This window comes from Rhinatrema bivittatum, chromosome 2 (genome assembly GCF_901001135.1).
Source record: "Rhinatrema bivittatum chromosome 2, aRhiBiv1.1, whole genome shotgun sequence".
NCBI classification, from domain to species: Eukaryota; Metazoa; Chordata; class Amphibia; order Gymnophiona; family Rhinatrematidae; genus Rhinatrema; species Rhinatrema bivittatum.
The window spans coordinates 45638277-45658095 of record NC_042616.1 but is presented as its reverse complement, the minus strand read 5'-3'; the positions used below and the strand labels follow the sequence as shown (position 1 = coordinate 45658095).

At 48.0% G+C, this 19819-nt stretch overlaps 1 protein-coding gene across 11 annotated transcripts in view; it reads right to left on the bottom strand.

Annotated features, from left to right (window-relative positions):
• Positions 1-19819, bottom strand: part of ATG9B (autophagy related 9B) — a 268139-nt gene that overhangs the window by 245536 nt on the left and 2784 nt on the right. Inside the window, exon 2 of one of the 11 annotated variants that reach the window (XM_029587962.1) lies at positions 4450-4488. The exons of 8 other annotated variants lie outside the window; for them this stretch is intronic. The gene's annotated coding sequence lies outside the window, so the exon portion shown is untranslated. Of the gene's footprint in view, positions 1-4449; positions 4489-19328; positions 19347-19532; positions 19719-19819 lie in introns of those variants that run through there. 2 more of the 11 variants (XM_029587960.1, XM_029587965.1) reach the window with 2 other exon arrangements.

Genomic DNA, 19819 nt, shown 5'->3' with positions numbered 1-19819 from the left:
TGACTACCAACCCCAAGTGTTGTAAACATTGCAGGATGAGATGTAGGTGAGAGTTGAGGAGTTCTCGGGTCTGAGCTACTATTAGCCAATCGTCCAAATAAGGGAAGATTGTCATTCCCTGTAGTCTGAGATGAGCCACCACCACTACCATGCACTTGGTGAACACTCTGGGTGCAGCTGATAACCCAAAGGGGAGTACTCTGTACTGGTAATGATTGTGTTGGTAACGAAAGCATAGGTAACGCCAGGAAGAGGGGTGCATTGGAATGTGGGTGTATGCATCCTTCAGGTCGATTGAACACATCCAGTCGTTGGTCTGCAAGAGTGGAAGGATTGACTTCAGGGATACCATTTTGAATTTTTCCTTTACCAGAAATTTGTTGAGTTCGCGTAGATCCAAGATCGGACGTAGGCCGCCTGATTTCTTTGGGATGAGGAAGTATGGAGAATAGAAACCTTGGTTGTGCAAGTTCTTGGGAAGAAGTGTTATGGCCTTTGCTTGACAAAGGAGGGATATCTCCTGTTGAAGCTGTGGGTGAGACCGCAGCTGGTTTGGAGAGGTGAATTGTGGGAAGGTGAGGTTTTGACTGAAAATGTAGATGATACCCCTGACGTACAATGTCGAGAACCCATTGGTCTGATGTTATATGTTCCCCACACTTGTAGACGAGCTTGGATTCGTCCCGGCGGTAGTAGATGGACGTGGTGGTGGCATTAGATTCAAAAAGATTGAACCGGCTTAGCTGCCGCCGGTTGTGTCTGGGTTTGTGACGGGCGCCCGTTGTTTACCCCTTCGTGGAATTTGAGCGGTGTGTTGGTTAGATTGTGATCTCTGGTATGTAGAATACGGTTTGAGCACGATATCCTTGATAAGAGCGATATGGACGACGTCCATATGACGATCTGCGAGGGTATGGGTAGCCCCGTCTGGAAGACTGGTAAGGTTGATGCGATTGCAGCGACTGTACCGCTAATGCTTCCTCCTTTAGTTTTCCCACAGTCTCCTGTAGTTTGGTGCCGAAAAGGTGTTCCCCTGTGCATGGAAGGTTCGCGAGTTTTCATGCACGTCCTCCCTAATAGAGCTGGAACGTAGCCACGCGGTTCTCCGCGCCGCTATGGCTGTGGCCGACGCTCTTGCTGAAGTCTCCATTCCCTCGTACATGGAACGTAAGAGATGCCTTGAGCATTCCTCCATATCATGAAGTGTTTGTGGTAATTTCTCCGCTGTAGTGGAGAGGAATCCTTTAGTGGCCTGTATGCACTCGTACATGTATTGAATCATGTAAAACTGGTGGTGGATGATACGAGTAGTGAGCATTGAATTTGATAGATTTTTCCTCCCAACTTCGTCTAGGTACTTAAGGTCCTTATTGGGAGGATATGTGGCATGAAGCTTTTGTTTTCTGAAGCGCTGCATTGCCGATTCTACTACTACGGACTCGTGAGGCAGTTGAGGAGTGCGTACGGAGCTTCTTTCTTTATACGGAACTTAATATCTGATTTCTAGATACGGCCTGTAGCGAGAAGGGAGTTTCCCATGATTTTAACATGAGTTTGTGCAGGAGATCATGAGGCGGAAGGGTGGTGGGTTCCCCCGGTACATCAAAAATTTTTAACAGTCCTAGGGTCTCTGCTCTAGGATCAGGTTCCTTTAGAAATTGTAACTGGAGGATGTTCGCCATTTTTTCTAAAAAGGCGAGGATATGATAAGTCCTCCGGGGGGGAGAGTATGGTTCCGGTTGAGTGTCTGGAACATCCGAAGGATACCCCGTGGATGAAGAGGGGGATTCAGTCGGAGAGTGGAAGTGTTCTGGTGAGTTCCAATGGTGTGGAGAGGATTGAGGAGTATCCCGCTCCGGCGAGGTTGGTATATCTTCTCTGTCCGGTAATGGGGGTGTGTCCTCCGCTTCCGGTTGTGTAATCTTGGAATCTTTTCCCAATTTGAATGATGATTCCAATGTGCTATAAAATCCCGCCAGGGATTGGGATAGTTGCCAGAACGCATCCTTGGTGGCTTTTGTCATCTCTGGTCTATGGTGGCTTGTACTAGGTTTAGACGCACCGTCTGGTGTGCTGGAGGTCTTGGATGGAGAAGATGCCTGAGAGGAAGTCACATAAATCGGGGAATGTGAGCCTCTTGATCTGGATGGTTTGGATGACCTGGAGGTGGACGGGCTGACCGCCCTTTCCCGTCTGCGTCGATGGTGCGCTTCTCATCCCTGCGTAGCATGTCTCGTTTTTGAGGTATTTGAGTCATGTGAAGACTGTCTCTTGGAGGCCCTAGATTCTCTAGAAGGCGATTTCTTAGTACGCTTGTGAGAATGTTCCCTATGATGTTTTGAGAGGGAGTATCTTTCCGGACGTTTGTCTGTATGTTCTGTGACAAACCGTCCCTCTGGGCCTATTCCGTTCTTCCCTGATGCTCTATCACTTTTGTAGGAAGAGTCAGGTGAGGCAGGGAGTGGTCGCTTCTTTGGACGTGGTTTTGGCCCCAACTCGGAGGTTGTTTTCTTATGTACTCCTGTGTTGTGTGAGGCCGATGGCATTGGTGCCCTCTTTGGGGCTGATGTTTCTGGTGAAGCAGCCCTGGAGCTTGGTTCCCGCGTCGTTGTCGGCGCCGACCTCTCTTGTGCTGGTCTGGATGCCAGTGAGTCCTGTACCTTCGACGGCTCCGACATCTCCTGCGCCCTTGACGGCGCCGGCGTCTTAGACGGCGCCGAAAGAGACGGCGCGTGGTCGGATTTCCCCCGCGCCGAGGAAGTAGATGTCTTCGGCGCCGTCTGCTTCGGAGCTCTATGGTGGGCCGATTTCATCTTGGTCTGGTGGCTTGATTCCGGCGCCGTGCGGTGTTTGGAGATCGGCGCCGTTGCACTCGGCGCCGTCTGCTGACCTATTTTCGGCGCCGTGAGTGTCCGCGCCCTTGGACTCGGCGCCATCTTCTGCGATTCACTCCGTGGAGTTTCCGGCGCCGTCTTATGTCCTTCTCTGTGCGCCATGTCTGCGCGTTTGTTTGGCGATAGGCCACACTTCGAGTCTCTGCTCGAAATACTGGGCGCTCCGTGTTTTTTGGGGAAAACAGAGCCCTGTTTTCCTACCTTCTTGTCACTGGGGCGTGGGGTGTCCGACGACGCCGTCCTTGGAGCGGAATACTTCAACTTTTTCACCGGGCCCGGTGAAGAGTGTACCTCAGAGGGGTCTGAGGTACTTAGACGTTCCTGTAAGCGATACGCTCGCTGTCGCTTGGCTCTTGGAGACATTTTGGAGCAGAATTCGCAATTCGGGACATCATGGCTACCACCGAGGCATCGGTAACACCGGTCATGGCCATCCGTGACCGACATCACCTTACCACAGCGGCAGCGCTTGAAGCCCGATTTGACATTCTGAGGAGAGTGTTGGCTCCGCGTGCGATCCCGCGCGCGGAAAGAACAGACTGAGGAGAATCTGTACTTCCTGCGCGGGAACCCACGCGCAGCCGCAGAGGGAAACAAAGATCTATCCTCTGCTTTATCAAGCTCCGCCTCCCGGACCTGAATGACAGATCCCAGGACAGCATGGCTAATTCATCCCTGCTATCGACGGGAAAGAACACTTGAGTGACCCTATCCTATTTTGGTACACAGCGAAGGCAGAATTGTGGGGAGATATTTCATATACGGTGAGAAGGAGGAAAATGTTAGACAAACAGCTTTCGTCCCGGAGTGCTCATCTCCAACAGGCAAAGTGAGCCCTGTCGCATGATCATCCCGCGTCAATAAGGAATGCTTCCTTGTCCTTTAGGGAGCCATTAACTCATTTCTGCATCAAAGGGCAAAAAAAAGTCTAGTATATTACCAACATAAACTATTTCAATTTAGTAATAAATCTGGCAAGCTGATGTCAAATCTGATAAGTACACAATGGGGCCCTCGCTACATAGCCACCATCTGAAATACATCATAAGAACATAAGAAATTGCAATGCTGGGTCAGACCAAGGGTCCATCAAGCCCAGCATCCTGTTTCCAACAGAGGCCAAACCAGGCCACAAGAACCTGGCAAGTACCCAAACACTAAGAAGATCCCATGCTACTGATGCAATTAATAGCAGTGTCTATTCCCTAAGTAAACTTGATTAATAGCCATTAATGGACTTCTCCTCCAAGAACTTATCCAAACCTTTTTTGAACCCAGCTACACTAACCACATACTCTGGCAACAAATTCCAGAGCTTTACTGTGCGTTGAGTGAAAAAGAATTTTCTCCGATTAGTCTTAAATGTGCTACTTGCTAACTTCATGGAATGGCCCCTAGTCCTTCTATTATTTTAAAGTGTAAATAACATCGGGTAGGGTGGTCTTCGATACCCCCACAATTTTGAAAATGTTTTGAGAATACTATTCTGACCTCTATCGGTCAGAATCTTGGGACCCGGTGGTCTGTGAGCGATTTCTTTCTTTGATTAACTTACCACGACAAGCCCAGGCGCAACAACTTTGGTTAAATCAACCTGTAAAAGAAGATGAAGTTAGGCACACCATTAGGCAAGCAAAGCGTTTTAAGACTCCGGGCCTGGATGGTTACACAACGGAGTTTTACAAACCTCTTATTTATTTATTTGCTTGCTTTTATATACCAACATTCACTCAGGGAATCACATCGGTTTACATATTGTATGGTGAGCTAGTGTGATTATAGGCCATACTATTTTATCTTAAAAACATAAAGTAAGTACCTATACATACATATACAAATACATATAGTGTGATTATAGGACACACTTTTATATTAAATTGAGACAGAATAATTACAGTGAGGAGCGGTTTTGTTACATATATATATGGTAATAAAAGTGCAAGATAAAAAGAATATTATTGTTTATCTTGACTATTATAGTACTAGGTTTTGTAGAGGTTATTGTGGGTGTCATGGTGTTAGCTGTAAGCTTGGTAGGCTTTTTTAAATAGCCATGTTTTTAGTGATTTTTGAAGTTCTGTGATGAGACATTCTGGTAGTTTGTTCCATAAGATGGGGCCAGCTATTGAGATTGCTCGTTCTCGGGTTGAGACGAGGTAGGCCATTTTATTGGAGGGGAAGGAGAGCAATCCAGTAGGTTTCGTTGGGAGGTGTACAGGTGAAGGATGTCGTTTAGCCAGTCTGTATTTTCGTTGTTGAGGGACTTGTGTAAAAGGGTGAGGGCTTTATATTGAATTCTGTGTGTGATGGGGAGCCAGTGGAGTTCTTTTAGTATGGGGGTGATGTAAGTGGAGTGTTTGCTGTTCGTGAGGGATCTGGCTGCTGCGTTTTGGAGTAGTTGGAGGGGCTTGAGGGTGGAGGATGGGAGTCCAAGGAGAATAGAGTTGCAGTAGTCCAGTTTGGAGAAAATGAGGGCTTGGAGTACGGATCGATAATCCTGGATGAGTAATAGTGGTTTGATTTTTTTTGAGGATTTGTAGTTTGAAGTAGCCTTCCTTTATTATTGTGTTAATGTAGGTTTGAAAGCTGAGCTGGGAGTCTAGGGTAACACAAAGGTTTCTTGCTGAAGTGATGAGGTTAATTGCGCTTTGTGTGGAAGGTCCTTTTTGAATGATCCATTCTGGGGGTTTATTTGAGATGTTAAATTTCTGTTTTTGAGTGGTTAAGGGTGAGTGCTATTTGAGCTAGGAGGTTCTGTATTTGGGAAAAGATGGCATTCCATTGAATAAGGGTGTTTTGTATGTTGTCATTCGTAGGGATGAGAATTTGGACATCATCGGCGTTGATGAAGTATTGGAGGCCCAGATTGGTGAGGAGTTTGCAGAGTGGGAGCATGTAGATGTTGAAAAGGGTGGAGGAGAGTGATGATCCTTGAGGTACGCCGTGTGGAAGGGGGAATTGTTTTGATTCCTTGTTGTTCAGGATTACTTTGTAGGTTCTGTTCGATATGAATGAGCTGAACCATTTGATTGTAGTGCCGTCTAGTCCGATTTCGCTTAGTCTGGTGATGAGGGTGTTGTGGTTGACAGTGTCGAATGCAGCGGATATGTCAAGAAGTATGAGAAGGTAGGATTGGCCGGCATCAAGACCTCTGAGGGCTGAGTCGGTGAGGGTAAGTAGGAGTGTTTCGGTGCAGAGTGTTTTTCTGAATCCGTGTTGGGATGGGTAGAGTATTTTTTGGTTTTCCAGATGTTCGGAGAGTTGGTGGTTTACTGTTTTTTTGAGGATTTTTGAGATAAAGGAGAGGTTTGATATGGTTCTGAAGTTGGTAGGGTTGGCAGGGTCCAGGTGTGGTTTTTTTTTAGTATTGGGTTGATAATGGCACATTTAAGGGCATCTGGGAAGCTTCCTTGTTCTAGGGAAATGTTAATGATATCAGCTATAGGTTTGGCTATGATTTCTGGGATTAATTTCAGGATTTTGATTGGAATAGGGCCAAGGGGGTGAGAAGCTGGGTTAATTTTTATTGATTTATTAGTTTCCCCACTAACCCGTACCTTCAATGTACTAATCTCTAATGGTTCCTACCCAGTACACTCTAATTTAGCATACATTACTCTCATACCTAAACCGGGAAAGGACCAAATGTCCACAACCACCTATCGGACCATTTCCTTGCTAAACCAAGACCAGAAATTCTTAGCCAAGATCTTAGCTGAGAGGTTGGCAACCTTACTTCCTTCCCTTATAGGCCCAGGTCAGGTAGGTTTTGTGCAGAAGAGGTACGCCCTCACCAACATCAGGAAAGTTTTGATGGCAATGGCCCTTTGTGCTCAGGCTGGGGAGTCCTATCTAGTAGTAAGTTTTGACGCTGAAAAAGCGTTCGACAAAGTTGAATGGGATTATTTGTTTCACATTCTCCAGTACATGGGTTTTGAGATGTTCTTTAACGCTGCAATTTGGTTATTATATCAAGCTCTGACTGCGACGATTGGAACAAATGGATCGCTGTCAGAGGAATTTCAAATTGGTAGAGGCACAAGGCAGAGATGCCCCCTGTCTCCACTACTATTCCTTCTACAACTTGAACCTCTCCTGCAAATGATTCAGTTTCAATCAGAAACATTTAAATATGCTGTGTTTGCAGATGATATTTTGGTGTTTTTAACAGATCCTCAAGAAATCGCTCCCCTCACTTTTACAGGTATTCCAGGAGTTGGTTTCCTTTTCAGGCTTCAAACTTAACACAGACAAATCAGAAGCCTTAGCATTCCCCCAGACAGTACAGGAGACATGGGAGGGACCGTTTCCGTTGACCTGGGCAAAGGGAAAGATTAAATATCTGGGAGTATTGATGTCTACTCAACTGTCTAAATTCTATCCTTTAAATATTGCCCGTTTGCTAACTGACTCCCAGGATCAACTAAAGGTTTGGCAGTCCCTTCCTCTCTCGCTGGGAGGTCGCATTAATCTGTTTAAAATGGTTATTCTTCCCAAGTGGCTCTATATATTTCAAAACTTGCCTTTGACCTTCAAACGCAAGGATCTGTTGTGCCTAGAAAAGGCATTGAGGGCCTTTATTTGGCATGGTAAAAAGGCAAGGATCCCGCTTAGCTGATTGAAAGAACAATGGGGGAAAGGCGGCATGGGGGTCCCAGATTTGGGGTCATATAATTTGGCTAGTAATCTCAGGCTGGTGTGCAACTGGTTACGAGGCAAGTCTACTTATGTTAATTTAATGGCAGAGAAAACTATAGTCGCCCCCTCTAGATCTGAGTTATGCAATCCAAGCAGCGAGAGGGGAATTGCCCTTCTCGACCACTTTGAATGTCTTAATAGCCCCTATTAGATATGCATGGCTGACTCTTACAAAACTACTAGCATTGCCTCCACTGTGTGCTTACTTGCTACCTATAGGAAAATTGGTTCTTACCTGCTAATTTTCGTTCCTGTAGTACCACAGATCAGTCCAGACAGTGGGTTGAGCCTCCCATCCAGCAGATGGAGAGAGAAAAAAAACTAAAGGGTATCCTAGAATCAGGACAGTGCTCACCTTGCATCCCTTCAGTATAAACATTACCAAAGCAAGAAAAGGTAAAGTTAACCAGTAGAAGATCAAGCAAGTAACAACCAACATGTAATTTCCCAACTTATGGACTACCTTGAAAACCACAAGATCCTGCACACCGCTCAATTCGGTTTCCGGAAATACTTCCAATACAGAATCCTTCTTACTCTCTCTATCTGACCACCTCCTCAGACATCGCCACAGCTTTTGACACTTTATGCCACACCCGCCTACTTGCCCGCCTTGAGGAGATTGGCATATCTGGTCTTGCCCTACTATGGTTTAAATCATATCTATGCGACAGAAAATTCTCTGTTAAAATAGGCAATGCCATCTCTGCGCCCCACCCCCTCCTACAAGGAGTCCCACAAGGCTCCTCCCTCTCCTCCACTCTCTTCAATATCTATCTCACTCCGCTCTGCCACCTACTCTCTGAACTTAACCTCAAGTTCTATCTCTATGCTGATGATGTTCAAATCATCATCCCAATTCACACTTCTATTTCTGATGCGCTGAAACACCAGGAATCTTGCCTTACATCGATCAACTCCCTCCTCACCAATCTTCACCTTACCCTTAATACCAATAAAACTGAGCTCTTACTCATCTCCCCACATTCCTCTCCTAATCCCTCCTTTTTCTCTGACCCAGCCTTCAAGGCCATCGCCGCACAATCCTTTGTAAAAGACTTAGGAATTTTCCTCGACCAACAGCTGACCATGAAGAAATACGTGAGCTCCATTCTTAAGGAAGGTTTTTACAAACTTAATGTTCTAAAAAAACTTAAACCCCTACTACACGCCCAAGATTTCCGCACCGTGATACAAGCCACCCTATCCTCGAAACTGGACTACTGCAACTCACTCCTCTTAGGACTCCCATACTCCACGATTAAACCGCTGCCAATGCTCCAAAATGCGACAGCTAGAATCATCTCCAACACCCGCAAAACAGACCACATCACCCCTATCCTTAAAGACCTACACTGGCTCCCCATCCCGTTCAGAATTCTCTACAAAACATTAACTATCATTCACAAGGCCATCTACTCCCACAACTCCAATTGGCTTGACATCCCTTTTAGTATGGTGCAGTCCAACCGACCCATGAGAACAGCCAATAAAGAAACCCTGCTCGTACCTTCCCTTAAAATAGCACACCTTTCCTCCACCAGAGACCGTGCTCTCTCAATTGCTGGCCCCTCAAGCTGGAACTCCCTGCTGACCAATCTCCGCCTAGAGCCATGCTCCTCCAGTTTCAAAAAGAAACTTAAAACATGGCTATTTAGACAAGCCTACCCTGACTAACCCACCTCCTCCATCCTCTAAGCCTTTCACCTCCTTCCCCCCACCCTACCTTTCCCTCCCCTCTCCCTACCTCCTTACTCCCGCTCATGCTGCATTGTTTTGCCTCTCCATAATGCGCTAATTACAGCCATGACTCTACTCTGACTCTGTATATATGACCTCTTATATTTTGAACATTTTTTCCTGTGTATTTGACACTGTCTATTTGACTCGTCACCCCTTTTTAACTAAGTTTACTCGTTACGTTGCAGTTGCACTTTACTTCCTCTCTTTACTTGGTTTGATCCCCCTCCATTTTTTGCAGTCCCTGTTATGATGTATTTTCTCAAACCTGCTGTTGAAATGTAAACCGGTATGATGTTCACACTAATACCGGTATAAAAAAGGCTTTAAATAAATAAATAAATAAATAAATAAATAAATAAAATAATGTGAACTATCAACACATGAAAGAACCGCTCTTACATATATATCCAGTTGAGAAAGACTTCCGGTGCCTTGAAGATCTGATAGGAAGTAACTGGATCCAAAATGCTGTTAAGAACCAAACAAAAAAAGGAAAAAACCTTCGAGCAGACAAATCAAAAAGAAACCACAGCCCAGGCGGGAGTCTGGACTGATCCGTGGTACTACAGGAACGAAAATTAGCAGGTAAGAACCAATTTTCCTTTCCCTGTATGTACCCGGATCAGTCCAGACTGTGGGATGTACCAAAGCTTCCCCAAAGAGGGTGGGATCGAGACAAACCCGCTCGAAGCACCTGCCTGCCGAAGGAGCAAAACACTGGCACCTGGACGTTGAGGTGATAATGATGAGCAAAAGTATGCAGAGACTTCCAAGTAGCCACCCTGCAGATTTCCTGAGGAGAGACCGACTGACTCTCCACCCAAGAAGTAGATTGCGCATGCAAAGAACGGGCCTTCAAACCCTCCGGAACCGACTGGCCACAACAGATATAAACCGACGCAATGGCCTCCTTCAGCTAGCGAGCAATGGTAGCCTGAGAGGCCTTGTTACCTCTATTTGGGCCGCTCCATAGGACAAAGAGATGATCAGAGATGCAAAATTCGTTAGTAACCTGTAAGTATTGGAATAGGACTCTCTTTACATCAAGACGCCTGAGGTTCCCGCCAGGCGTGCGTGCAATGTCTTCAGGAGAAAAGGCAGGAAGCTCCACTGACTGATTGACGTGAAAAGACGACATGACCTTTGGAAGAAAGGATGACACCTTCTTGAGGGAAACACCTGAGTCAGAAAAAGCAGAGAAAGGGCTCCCGACAAGACAAGGCTTGGAGCTCGGACACTCTCCTGGCCGAGCAAATAGAGACCAAAAATACTGTCTTAAGAGCGAGGTCTTTAAGCGTGGCCCGCCAGAGAGGCTGGCATCAGTCGTCACAACGATCCACTGGGGTGTCTCCAAAGGCACTCCTTTCAAGAGATGGGCGAGTGAAAGCCACCGCTGCATGCTGGCAATGGTAAGAGTCTGAGAGCAGTAGGGGTTTTTGGAACTCCTGCGAGACCGGCTTCCAGCGGGACAGCAACGCTTTCTGTCGAGGATGCATATGCACAAAAGCCCAAGGAACCAGATCTATGATGGAAGCCAGGGAGCCCAGGACCTGGAGATAGGCCCAGGCCGTGGGTACCGAAAGAGATAAGAGATGTTATACCTGGCTCATGAGCTTGAGCGCCCGGTGCTTGGGTAGTAGGACTTTGCCCACGCGGGTGTCAAAACAGGCTCCTAGAAATTCCAGAACCTGGGAGGGCTTGAGGTGACTCTTGGAGAAGTTAACAATCCACCTGAGGGAGGAGAGAAAAGTCACGACCCTGTTGACCACTGCAGTGCACAGGTTGTCCGACTTGGCCTGGATGAGTCAGTCGTCCAGGTAAGGGTGGACCAGGACTCCCTCCCAACGAAGGGAGGCCGCCACCACTATCATGACCTTGGTGAATGTACGCAGCGCGGTGGCCAGGCCGAACGGAAGTGCCCGGAACTGGAAGTGGTGTCCCAGAATGGTGTAGCGGAGATACTTCTGATGGTCATGGCGGATTGGGAGCAGGAGGGAAGCCTCTGTCAGGTCGAGAGAGGCCAGAAATTCATCTGAGCGAACTGCCGCTATCCGCTCGCAGGGTCTCCATCCGAAAATGGGGCACCCGGAGAGCTCGGTTGACCCTCTTGAGGTCCAGCATCGGTCGGAAGGAGCCATCCTTTTTGGGCACGATGAAGTAGATGGAATACTGGCCGGATCCCTGTTCCTCCAGGGGTACAGGGACTATGGCCCCAAGCTCCTGTAGCCTGTCCAGCATCTGGCACACCACTGGACGCTTCCGAGAGCCACAAGGAGAGATGAGAAAGCAGTCGGGGAGTTCTCGAGCAAAGTCTAATGCATAGCCATTGGCAATCACATCGAGGACCTACTGATCCAATGTGATATTGGCCCATTCCTTGAGAAAAAGGGACAGACGTCCACCGAAGGTGGGAGCGGAGGAATGGGCCGGCCGCATTTCATTGGGAGGACTTTGAGGTGGAACCTGAAGGGTTCGTATCCCAGAACAGCCGTCGGCCACGAAGGAATGAGACCAAGACTGGGATCTAGTGGAGGTGGTTCTTTGGGCAGCCCCTCTCAGCCTGCTGTACCTGCGCTGACCCCTGAACCGAGAGCACGAAGGAAAAAGGATTTGGATTGCCGAGGGCAGTCCTCCGGCAGCTTATGCACCTTATTATCCCCAAGAGATTTAATAAGCTGCTCCAAGTCCTCCCCGAAGAGCAACTTACCCTTGAATGGGAGAGTGCCCAACTGTGATTTAGAAGAGAAGTCCGCTGCCCAATTACGAAGCCAGAGGAGTCTAGTGGACACCGCCGAAACCATAGCTCTGGCCTGCAACCTGAGAAGATCGTAGAGGACATCCGCCCCATACGCAATGGCGCCTTCCAGCCGCTCTGCCTGTTCCGTCTCTGCAGATGGGAGATCCTGGGTGCTGAATAGTTGTTGAATCCACCTAAGACTTGCCCGCTGCATGAGACTGCTACAGACTGTCACCCGGACCCCGAGCGCTAGGACCTCAAAACTCCTTTTGAGGCAAACCTCCAATTTGCGATCCTGAAGATCTTTCAACGCAGTCGCCCCCACGACTGGGATAGTAGTGCGCTTCATGACAGCAGAGACCGAGGCGTCCACCTTAGGGACCCAGAGCATATCCAGACATGGGTCTGGAAGCGGGTACAGCTTGTCCATGGCTCTGCCCACACACAAACCGGCTTCCAGGGTCTCCCATTCCCAGAGCAGTAACTGCATTAGCATCGGATAGAAAGGGAAGGTGCGCGGGGGTGTCTTCAGGCCAGCGAGGACTGGGTCGACATTGCTAGAAGCTGTGGCAGACGTGATGCCCTCTGGAGGGGCATCTAAGCCCAACTCGGCCAGAACATGGGGTATAAGGGGATACAGCTCTTCACGCTGGAAGAGACGCAACACCCTGGGGTCATCCCCCTCTATTGGTGGATTCAGAGCGAGGACATCGACATCCGGGGCCGGTATTGGAGTGGGTGGATCAGTGGGGGCCGGAGGGACCAGAACCCCTGGGACCACCCAAACCCGGTTCACCCCTTGAGAGTCTGGGGTCCTGGGCCCCTGCGCTGCAGCCGATTTAGGGACCTTGGCAGGAGGAGAGCAGGCAGGCAGCTGAGGATATGGTGGGTTATCCTGTTGTAGACGGCTGGCAACATAAGCTTTATGCATGAGGAGAACAAAATCAGCTGAAAAAGCCCTGGAGATTTGCCTGGGTCAGAACTGGCATCTGGGGGGTCCACAGGGCTTAAATCGGGGGGGGGGGGGGGGTGAGGAAAAAAAAAAAAAAAAATCGGGTCCCTGCCCCCATCAGGCTCAGAATCTTCAGCGAGGTTTGGAGCCAAAATGGCCACCGTTTCCGCGGTCTCAAAAACTTTCCATATCCTCACATTCACCAAAGAGGTGGAAGTCTTTCTTGCTTGCAAAAGGGTAGCAATACCTTCCTCAGCATATCCTCTCTTCCTTAAGCGTTTTCTCTCAACAGCCAAGTCGCGAGACAAAAGCTATCCCCCTGATCGGAATAATGGGACCTTGGTGCAGAAGCTTCAGCAGATGGGCGAGCCTCACCAGACCATCCACCGCTAAGTTTATCAGGGCTGCAAACCAAGGTTGCCTTGGTCACTCCGGCGCTACCAGGATTACCTCGCCTGGATGGATCTCTATCCGCTGCAAGATTTGCCCACCAGAGGTCACAGGGAAAATACTTTCAGAAGAATGCCAACCGGCCTAGGCAGAAGTAAAGCACGGACCCCTTCTGCTCCCCGCTCCCTTCTCTGACTGAAGAACTGCGGGGCATGGACATTTTGGAAGGTCGCCATGAGATCCATGTGTGGCCTGCCCCATCTTCGGATGATGAGATGCATTGCCTCCTCTGAGAGTTCCCACTCTTCGGGATCCAACTGCCGATGGCTAAGGAAATCCACTTGCACATTGACCATTCCCGCTATGCAAGAATACACTAACAACGCCAGATGCTGCTCCACCCAGTGGAACAATGCCTGGGCCGCTTGAGCCACCACCTGACTTTTGAATCCACCCTGTCGGTTGATGTAAGCCACCATCGTTGCATTTTCCGAGAGGATCCTAACAGGCTTGCCCCTCAACAGCTGCAGAAATGCCTGCAATGCCAATCTCAGTCCTCATTTCTAGGCGGTTGATGGACCACAATGCTTCATTCACCAACCATAGACTCTGAACAGATTAGTCCTGATACACTGCTCCCCATCTGGAAAGACTGGCACCGGTGTAACAACTGTCCAGTCCGGAACCTTCAAGTGCACCCCTCGACTCAACCTGTCCCAAACAAACCAGGAAGCAGCAGATGACACTGCCCCAATCACCGATTCCAGTGGGAAAGCAACGCTGACTGTAAAGGTTACATACGAGCGAATGCCCACAGAACCAACTCCAACGTGGAGGCCAGAGAGCCGAGAACCTGCAAGGAGTCCCAGACCCTGGGAACCTGCTTCTGCAGCAAAGCTCGGACTTGTAGCTGTAGTTTGGACATCCACTTGTCATTGAGAAAAACTTTCCCTACCTTGTACTGAAATGCGGCCCCAGAAATTCCAACACCTAAGAAAGGGAAAGATGGTTGAACCAAGAGGCCCTTTCTCCAGAGAGCCACCGCCATGACTACCATTACCTTGGTGCAAGTCCGGGCCGTTGTTGCCACACTGAATCGAAGGGTGCAAACTGAAAATGCCATCCCAGGACCATGAATCTGAGATATCTTTGATGGTTGGTTCGGATTCCTATATGCAAAGACTCCTCGGTCAAGCCCCAAGAAGCCAGGAATCCCCCCTTGCGCACTTCCACAATCACGGACCGTCTAATCCAAAATGGGCCAAAAATAAATGGAATTGCGCACCTGCCCCTGCTCTTCCAGAGGCACGGAAACAACAGCTCTCAGCAACCACAGACTGTTGACTGTTTGCTGTACTACAAGTGTCTCTCTCTCATATGAGCCGGGGAAGCAATGAACAAATCTCTTAGCAGATAAGACATAGTTACACTTTAGAGTTTGCTCATCACGTTTAGCATCCATTGTTCCAATGTGATCGTGGCTCACTCCTCGTTTAAAAAAAAAAAAAAAAAAGTCAACTGACCCCCTACAGCTGGTACCAAGGAATGGACCAGCCTCGCATCACTGGGTGGACTTGGTTCCACCACTTCCTTGGCTATAGCCATCCCTATTTTATCTGCGCCTGCGAAAGGACTGATTCCAGGACGATTGCCATCCTGCAGACTGGCTCTGAGTGCCCCTGATAGCCCTGCTGGGCTGGAAAACATTTATTGCCTCTGAAACGAGAGCGCAAAGGTAAAGACGCTTTCCTTTTAGGCTTATCCTCAGGCAATTTATGACCTTCATTCTCCCCGAGAAGTTTGGTCACCTCTTTTAAGTCTTGTCCAAAAAACAGCTTCCCTTCAAAGCTCCCAGCTGAGGCTTAGATGACACCTCCACCGACCAGTTCCTTAACCAGAAGAGTCTCCCAGCTGAAACCGCTGACATCAGTGACCTCGAAAATGTTCGAATGATGTCGTATAATGCACCGGCTCCATAGGCTATCACGGCTGCCAGCAGTTCAGCCTGCTTAGCCTCAAGATCAGTCATGACCCTATCAGCCTGCAACTGCTGAACCCAGCGGAGACTTGCGCTTAGCATAACACTGCCGCATACCACAACCCACATGATAAGGGCAGACATCTCAAAAACCTTTTTGAGATGAATCGCCAATTCCTATCCTGAAGGTCCTTTAGCACTGTAGCTCCGGGCACCGAAAGGGTGGTCTTCTTTGTAACAGTTGAAAATGCAGCACCCACCTTTGGTACCCTAGAGTTCCAGAGTATCCTCTGGCAAGGGGTACAATTTGTCCATTGCTTTGCACACCTTCAGGCCTATCTGAGGTGTATCCCACTCCCTGAAACCAACTAACTTCCTGAAGGACTTATGGAAAGGAAAGGCCCTCGACGAACCTCCATGATCGGGTTCACCCTTTCCTGATCCGAATCTTCCTGCGGAAGCTCAATCCCCAATTCTTTCAGAACATGGGGTATCAGGGGGCCCAACTATTCCCTGTGGAATAGCCAAAGCTATTCCAGCACTTCTTCCGCATCCTAGTGGACATAGTGACCTCCGGAACCTCATTGTTCTCAGAAAATCTCAGTCCCGCCTCTCGAGGTGGATGGCCCAGGGACTCTCTGAACCCTTGTAGCCTCAATCGCCTTAGCGGGTCCAGCTCTCTTCGCCGAACGCAAATGCATCGGGAACCTCTGGCCAGCCTTCACCGCCCCGCGGCTTTCCTGGCCAAGAATGCCTTGTGCATCAAAAGCACAAAGTCAATAGAAAAAAATCTGAGGTGTCATATGAGGCTCCCTGCTTTGCCTCTTCACCAGAAGGGGCCCCTCCAGCCTGTTGACCTCCCCCAGAGGCCCTATGAGCTGGGAAAAGAGGCGGGAGGCATTCCCCCCCCCCCCCCCCCCCCACGGCTTGTGAAGCAGCCACAAAAATGAATAAAATGGCCACCGTTCCCACACTTAGTGGGAAGGGGCCATCCACTGCCTGTAGCACACCAGAAAGCCTGCCAGGCTCGCAACACCTCCCCAATGCTGCCAGAGAGGCACCGAGTGCATTGGCTGTTGCAGGAGAGACGCGTGTGCGACTCTGCCAACCTCCCAACTAGGGCTGCGTGGCAAAGCCGCGAAGCGCCGGGACCCCTGGAACGCGCAACAAACCAACAGCCACCCACTGGGGAGATTGGCAGCAACGACCACCAAAGGACTGAGGGACAAGGAGAGCCACTCAATCAGCCCTCAAAAAACAGAAAGCGGTATCTTTTTTTTTTTTTTGTAAACTTTAATGAGGCTGCCAAACTAACAAAGAAATAAAGAAAGACTACTTTCCTTTAACGAAGATTGTCTGCAGGCTCTAACTGTCGTCCTGCGGGCGAGGGAACTGGGACCCCCAGCTATCTACCCGTGCCAGCGATCAAGGACTGAGCACTAAGGGTCACCAACCCTCTGCACGTCTGCCTCAATACCAGGGAGAATGGCCCCATCAGGACCTAACAACTCCCTGGAAGGCTATTTCCAACTTCTCTCTTTTTTTTTTCTTTTTTTTTTAAAGACACAGACTGCAGGTTTTACACCTCCATCATCTGCTGGAGACAGAGAAATATTGAGGGTCTGCAGGTGGCATCTCGGGTTATTGCAGTGTCAGTAAAACTTTCTCTGTCTTCATCTGCTGGAAGGGAGGCAAAACCCAGGAGTCTGGACTGATCTGGGTACATAAAGGGAACATCCATCAGTCACTTACCATTTAGAAGATGGACAAGATACGGCAACAGTTACAGAGCAAAGAGATTTTGGAATAAATCATCCCAAATCACCCGAGGATTTGCTAGTCAATGTTATAAAGCAGCAGAGAAAACAGTAAACTTAGTTGCATAAATAGTGGTATTGCCAGCAGGAAAAAGAAGGTATTGGTCACTAATTTGACTTCACCTTGAGAACTGTGTTTAGTTCTGGAGGACAAACCTTCATAAGGTCATAGCAAGGACGAAAGCTATTCAGAGAAGAATTACAAAAATTATACAACACTCACAACACATACTCAAGTCCAAAGAGACTTAAGGATCTCAAAGTGTGCTGTCAGAAGGAAAGAAGGGAACAAAAGAACAAAGAAGTTGCCATACTGAGTCAGACCGAGGGTCCATTAACCACAGCATCCTGTTTCCAACAGTGGCCAATCCAGGATACAAGTACCTGGCAAATACCCAAATAGTAAATAAATCCCATGCTACTAATGCCAGTAATAAGCAGTGGCTATTCCCCAAGTCAATTTGATTAACAGTTTATGGACTTCTCTAGGAACTTGTCCACACCTTTTTTAAACCCTGCTATGCTAACTACCTTAGCCACATCCTCTGGCTATGAATTCCAGAGCATAATTGTGCATTGAGTGAAAAAAAAACATTTTCTCTGATTTGTTTTAACTGTGCTACTTGCTAGCTTCATGAAATGTCCTCTCATCCTTGTATTACTTGAAAGAGTAAATAACCAATTCACATTTATCCATTGTAGTCTATCTTATCCCCCTCAACCTTCTTTTCTTTAAGCTGAACAGTCTCTTTAGCCATTCCATCCCCTTTATCATTTTGTCACACTTCTCTGAAACTTTTTCCAGTACAACTATTCTTTTTTGAGATGTCGCGATCAAAATTGCACACAGTACTCAAAGTGTGGTCTCACCAAGAAGTGATACAGAGGTACAATGACACTGTTTTATTCGCCATTCCTTTCCTAATAATTCTGTTTGCTTTTTTGACTGCTGCAGCAAACTGAGCTGATGATTTCAATGTATTGTTCACGATGATGCCCAGAGCTTTTTCCTGAGTCATAATTCAGAATATGACAGAAACTTTCAAATAAAATACAGGCTGGTGCAATTATCCATAGAAAATGCAATTCAAGGACAAGGGGTCATTTGGGAAGAAGGTTCAGAGGATACATGAGGAAATACTTCTTTACTGAGAAGGTGGGGGGTGCTTGGGATAAACTATCAGCAGAGGTGATAGAAACAAGTTCTGTAACAGAATGTAAACATGCTGGGACAGGTATGGAAGGCAGTGGTAACAGGGCTGAGAGGTTGCGTAAAAGACATGGGGTGGGAAGAGACCCAGATGTTGGATTAAGTATGAGAACTTGTATGTTCATCTACACAGGACAGTAAAGGACCAAAGAGGGAATACAACAAAACTACTGACTTGGATAAAGAGTGATATTCCACAGATGGTCAGGCTTGTATGACTGACAGCTGGGGGATATCATTAGCTAGAAAAACTGGGCAGGTCAATTGGTCCTTATCTGCTATCATCTATTATGCTCCAGACATATAGTATATACAGTCCCCAACTACATACTTATTGAGTACAAACATAAATATGTACATCCTATATTTATAATATACATACTTTCTTTCACATGTCTACAATGAGCCAACTCTCTCCTCTGCCTCAAAGCATTCTGGCTCCTAATAACGCACACTGCTACAAATGTACATTCAGTATCTCATTTATAGTATACACAATCTGACATACGCCCGGTTCTCTTCCTGTCTGAGCAGCCTGAGTAAAAAACACACTAAACTGAAAGGAGATCATTCACTTGACAACAAACAAGAGACAGCTTAGGCAGAAAATAAAAATGGATCCATCAGTGGCAAAAAAGCTCAACGTCTTTCTCCGGGATCACAGAAGTCTCTCAAGGGAAATGCTAACTTGAGTTTCTTTCAGACTCCTAAAAAGCACCAGCACCAGCCCTTGCTCAATCACTGGCCCTGTGCCAGCTAGGCCTCCGACAAACTCCCAAACCCTTAAGTCATGCCGGCAACCGTGGGTCCCACCAAAGCTTTTCTGCAGTCATTGTTGGAAGGGAGAAAGAGAGAAAAACAGAAGCTGCTGAGGTAGATGACAGCCTATTTTTCCCTGCTGCTTCTCACCGTTGCTATCAGAGACTCCAGTTTCCTCTGCTCTCCTCCTTTTATCTCTCTTTCCTGCCGCTACTGTAAGCTGTTTTCCTGGAACCAAATCTTCCCTGACTTTGCCCCCACTATTACAAAAGCCCCACAGCTGTATTTGTTCTTTCCACTTACTGCAACCACAGAGAAAGTTCCTCCCAGCCCCACCCCAAGCCCTCTGCTTACCTGTGACCTCCTCTCACGGCACACCACCCGGCTTCCTGGGCTGAGTGAAGGGCACTGCAGCCCTGTCGGCCACAGATCACACTATGAATCTCGGCAGGGTACCAAGGCCCTGCCTGCTGCCGGGTACTGGCTTGGAACTGTGTGTGTGTGTGTGCGCTTCTCTCTGCTGGTTGGTTGCTGCCCGGTTCACAGCCCTAACAGCTGTTATGCAACCCTTGAAACAGTAGCAGGTTGCAGAGCTGATCTGATACCTCATAGTGTATGTAGTTTCTTTTTGAAATTGCTTC